We start from the raw sequence: 6,000 nt of genomic DNA on the forward strand, positions 1-6,000 counted from the left end.
ACATTGTAACATTCCGCCGTTACAGGATTCTATCAATCGAACAGTGACATCATCATAATCGCCTCGCAGCTCCCGCGCAACACGCTCGCCGTTGCGGTTCTAATGCCACAAAATCTCGCGCAAATGCGATACTTACGGCAATCCGCTCGAGCTCCAGCCAGTCGGTCCGTCTGCGCCTGTGCCTGTAAACGAGCTGCTCGCCTCTGGGAGGGTGGGTGAGGTTTAGACTCGAGCATGACGTTACAGCCTCGGTTTCAGCACCGTGAGCTCTGCCTACAATAGAGCGTAACGGGAAACGGAGCTGTTTAAAGCACGGAGAACGAGCGCTGCTAAATGTGGCACATGGAAATGACAGCACTGAAAGACATGTACACTTTACTTACAGTACAAGATAAAGAAGGAATGTTGGAGAACAAAGGTGGTGAGAGCGTGTTACAATGACTGTTTTTTGATGGTATTGTATATAATACAAACATGGTTTCCCAATGTTGAAAATTGCTGTGTTAACCACAAAATTACATGAGGATAAAATATTAAATATAATTAGCTTTTATATTTAGGTAATTATCCTATAAATTACACACGTAGGCCAAGGTGTATAATAGCTGTAACATTATGAATAAATAGTGAATAAAATTCGAATTAAATTCAAAAGTATATAACATACAAACATACATGAATACACATATTTAATATTAAGTGATATCAATTATCAATTTCTTGCCATTTATTATATTTTACTGTTTTTTTATATAAATATTAGTAGGTCTATAATGAACAAAAACAAATCTGCTCCTAAATCAAGTAGAAAACACCTCTTCCTGGTTCTGTTTTATTAGTGTTTAAACCATATTTACACAATGGTTTACTTACTGTGGTGATTCAAAAACCAGCCCAAATAACACTGAATTGAGAACATGCCACTTTTACATTTTAACTTTTAACATTTTCCATAGTGCATGCTACATTTCAATGGCATCATTCTAGTCCCAGTATGGCATGAATGGTCTCCTATTCTCCCCGAGCAGCAACTCTCATCCGTCAGAGGCTGACTCTGCCACTCTGGAGGCAAAATCCTCTGCGCCAGTCAAATGGCTCATTGAGAGCAACTAGGAGAAGTTAGGAATGCCAAGTATGCTCTCTGGCATCAGGAATGTGGGCCCACTCCCTGCTGTGGACTACCACCCCCTCCCCTCATGCGGCCCTTATAGACACACAGGCTACGAGCCAGCAATGGTTGCAGCTATGAAGTCAAATTTTTTATTTTCTAAATTTAATATTTCATTTAGTTCTATGACTAACGTTTGAAAATCATGCTTAATAAATTAATATCATGAACAAACTCCTTTTACCAGATCTAATTATTACACACATTTTGCCATTTGACTATGGAATGATTGACTTATGTTAATTGAATTTCTCAAAAATAATGCACACCAGAAGTGATTACACTGTATGTATTAGTTCCTAATAATTAAATGGACTGGAGTTAACTATTCCGCTACGGATACCCTACCTATAGGCATTGTTCAGATGATGCATTTCAAGACATTTTTTAAGGGTTGTTGTCCTCGAACAGCAGCTTTGTGTAGGACTAGTATCTTACACATCTCATCTAATGTCTTTTTGATTAGATTTTTGACAACTGTAGGCTGTGAAATAACTGAAACCATTCAGTGCAGTGATACAGAACTAGAAAGAAAACCTGACTGGCACTACTTTTTCTGCGTGTTTATCTGAAAATAATTGCAGTCCTTAGAATGTTCATCAGCCAATCAGAATCAAGCATTCAACAGACCCATATAATTTGTTTCAAATTATCAGTTGCACTTGGGGTTTGAAAAACTTCCATTCAGTAATATTCAATATTTGTCTATATCTTAGCTGCATTATTTTGCTCTTTGAGTTATGCATGGTCTACTGAAAGTAATTTGTTATATGGAATATGTTTCTATTTAATGATAGATGGATGAATTGTGAGAAGAATAATGACGCTCACTCACTCACTTTTCTTTAATGGCATAGCATGGTACACACACTGTAAAAAATGCTGGGTTCCACAAAATTTCTTCATGTTGTCCCAAGACAAATGGATTGGGTTAACTTAGTTTTGCAAAAGTAAGTAGAATGAGCATAAAACAATTAAGTTGTCACAAAAATGTTAGTATTGTGTTGTTTCAACTCATTTTAAATAAGTAGTTTGAACAAGCAGCAATAGCAATTTTTTGAGTGCATTTTTAAAAAAAATATTTCACTAATTGTTTTCAGAGTAACAGAAGTGAGCAGATGCAAATCATGGGATGTAGGAACAAGGTGGGTTGCATTGTTACATTGTTATTGTTTTTAATACATCATGTGACCGTATTAATAATGTTATTATGGCATTAATAAAGCAGGAAGATCAGGGTTTATCATATTTGGCAAAAGGTAATCTTAATTGGTGGCAAAAACAATCAGAAATGAATGCGCTGATAGTTTATTGCTGAAGTGACCACATTTTCTCAATCACAAAGATCAAAGCTTTAAAGGCACTACAATATTGATCAACATTCATATAGAGCAGGGGTGTCAAACTCAATTCCTGAAGGGCCGAAGCCCTGCACAGTTTAGTTCCAACCCTGCTCCAACACACTTACCTGTAGGTTTCAAACAAGCCTGAAGGACTCAATTAGTTTGATCAGGTGTGTTTAATTAGGGTTGGAACTAAACTGTGCAGAGCTGCGGCCCTTTTGGAACTGAGTTTGACACCTGTGATATAGAGCATAAGTTCTTATTTATAATTTATACACCAATTCTTGTTAATTATTACAACAAAAAGTATTAAAATATGATCAATTAGTCATGACAACTTACGTTTTTATGTTAATCGTAATTTATTAAACCTTTTTTTATATCAGCTGTGTATACAATAAAGGAGACCTATTAGGCAAAAATCACTTTTATAAGAGGTTTAAATGCAGTTTTGTGGCAAGTGTGTCAATATAGCTAGCATATTATTTATAATCACACTTGATATAAACAGTCTGCAGAAACACTGATAGACATTCTTTCTTTGTACATGTCATCAGTGAGGGAAAGCCCTGCCCATTAGTGACAATGTCTCCCTCATTAGCATAAACACCCCTGAGTGCAGAAGCAGCCATTCGCCATTAGAGTTTTAACCTGCTGAAGATAATGTCAGACTAAGAGGGTAATGAATGTGGAAATCTAGGATGAACACTGTAGTCTGCCTTCTTCTGAGACAATTCTTTTTACATTTTCAGTTTCTCACAGAAACATTGTTTGCTTGTTTTGTTTTGCTGTCTCTTATAGGTGAAGACTTATAGGTGTTTGTAACTCCGCCCTCTTTAGAAAAAGAGCACAATCTCATTTGAATTTAAAGCGAAATCACCGAAATGGCACAATTTAGATCAAAGCCTAAAGGGGGCAGTTTCAAAGAGGTAAGCTGATACTCATTTGAATTGGGAAAATATTCGTTTGTGGCCACTTTTCAGTCCCATCACACATTAAAGTGAATTGATATAAAATCAGTGTACACAACAGTCTCTGCTTGCTGCATCACAAATACCAACATTTTAACAATTTAAAAAATGAATCACTTTCTGGCCATCGGATATTAGGCATGGATATATATATATATATATATATATATATATATATATATATATATATATATATATATATATATATATATATATATATATATATATATATATATATATATATATGTTGTGATCGTGATTTTCGAAAGTATTACAATGCTTTGTAAATGTTAATTATTAAGTTTCCCCATACAGTTTGATAAAGTGCTTGAACCCAGAAGCCGCTTCGCGTGACGTCACCCTTAACAAGCAGATGAAACGTTTTTTTGTGGGGTATTGTGAGCTGAAAGTTTACAATACACACTAGACTTGGTCAAAGAGGCAAAATAGGTCCACTTTAAGTCAGTTTAATCTGTACATCAATGCAATTAATACATTAAACTGAGCTAAAACAGATGGTATAGCTTGTATAACTAAATTATATCTATAAAATGGCATATATAAAAAAAATGATAAAAAGTCATGACAGCAAATTTTTTTATGTTACTTTAACTTATTTTAATGTTGATATAGTTTAATGTTTTTAAGCCCTAAATTTTATTTGTTGCAACAGTAAAAGGGGAACTAAATGCAATCGTTAATTAATACTTGCAGTCTGTAAAAGGTAAGAAAGCTATATACGTTTTTCTTTTTTTCACTCTCTACTGCACTTCTTTACCAAACGAAAGCAAGCTGTGGAAGCCCCAATTTTTTTTTGTTGCCATCAACAAGTTTAACATAATATCTTTGGTCAGTTTTTGATGTACATTGAGAATTTAAAACGTTTATTCAATTCAACAACAACAACAACAACAACAAAAAATCAGGCTGCAAGATTTTTACAGTGAAATTTAAGTTCAAATTACTCGTAAAAATAATCTGATACTATTTTAAAAGTTAAGGCAACCATATAATTTCAATAAATAAGTAAAATGTCTTGCATTTAGCTGTTATTATTGCAAAATTCTTAACAACCTCCAGACCTCAAACATTTTCAAACCCCTTGTGTAGTCATAAGTTACAAGGACTGAATGTTGTGTGCTCCAGTGGTGTGGTCCTTTAGTGCGGATCAGTGACCAGTGTGTGGTTTTGCTGCTCTTTACTAATGGTGAGACTGAGAGACAAGACAACATTAGTGTGCCGCCACTAAATCAGCATTTGGCTCAGTTGACGAATGACTGGGTGAAAGGGAGAACAACATCATGAGACTGAGCTGTTGAACTAAATTGAGAAAAGAGAAGTGAGATGTATATATTTGCTCTCTGAATTGTGAAAGTCTATCGGGGTAGAGTCATTTAACTCTGAGTAGACTTTATATTTAATGCACAACATCTACTGCTACAACAGATGCCCAATCTAGTTTATAACTATTGAGGGAAGAATAGAAAAATTTAATTGATAATTATAATCTACTTGATGATTAATAATGAAGAAATGTATTTATTTTAGTATAATAATTATTATAATATACACAGTTTACAGATATCACACGTGTGACTGTATAAAACCACAATAGTAAAATAAGTAATGTAATTTGCATTTCTGTAAAATTAGGAAAAAATAGATGTGATTTTTATTTATATTTAGGAAAAATAAATAAAAATTTTATAAATCAAATCATGAAATAATGAAATAGTTCTAATAATAGTCTAATGAAACTTTTAGTAATTATTTAGTAATTATATTATTAATTTTAGACAGAAATCTGTTTATTTGTGTGTGATGTGAATTAGCCTACATCATTTGTGTGCAGTTCCAGTAAACACAGAAATATAGATATAAAAAAGGAACTAAAGATATACATTTGCATTAAAAACTCTAAAGATTCATCAAACATTAAGGCAAAATTCAGTATTTAAAATAGTCCCAACACTATTTAAACACTATATTTTAAATACGCAAGATTTATTAGATGCAGAAATCAGCATGTTGGTTAGATAATGAATTATTAATATTATGCATACTATTTATAAATCATGATTAAACATACTGTGTTTACTAAATGACTATACTTTCACGGTGAATTTTCCCATTTATCTCACTATAATATGTCTAATTATCTAATCTGTCAAGTATGTGTATTCATTTCATAACATTTACTATGAATAACTGAATGGCTTCATTACGCTTGCATACACGTGTGCTAACATCTGTAAAATATGACGCAGTGTTATTCATTAAATTATACAAAACTATTAATATTCACCAATTAGGTCCACATGGAATCTGCATGAAGTCCACAGATTTCCGTAGATTTTTAGCCCATCATTGAGTTTATGTTTTTACTTAAGTAAATTTAGATTTATTCAGTTTTTAAATTAATTTCACTAATATTGTTTTGATTGTGATATGAATAATAATAATAATAATAATAATAATAATAATAAATGTTCATATGATTAGTTTAAAATATTTTTTT

At 32.8% G+C, this 6,000-nt stretch overlaps 1 protein-coding gene across 1 annotated transcript in view; it reads right to left on the reverse strand.

The window, feature by feature from the left end:
* rap1b (RAP1B, member of RAS oncogene family) overlaps nucleotides 1-197 on the reverse strand; it is an 85,873-nt gene extending 85,676 nt beyond the window's left edge. Inside the window, 1 exon segment of the mRNA NM_199533.1 lies at nucleotides 137-197. The gene's annotated coding sequence lies outside the window, so the exon portion shown is untranslated.
* Between the last annotated feature and the right edge of the window lie 5,803 nt (nucleotides 198-6,000).

The sequence above is a fragment of the Danio rerio genome, chromosome 4, assembly GCF_049306965.1.
Source record: "Danio rerio strain Tuebingen ecotype United States chromosome 4, GRCz12tu, whole genome shotgun sequence".
NCBI classification, from domain to species: Eukaryota; Metazoa; Chordata; class Actinopteri; order Cypriniformes; family Danionidae; genus Danio; species Danio rerio.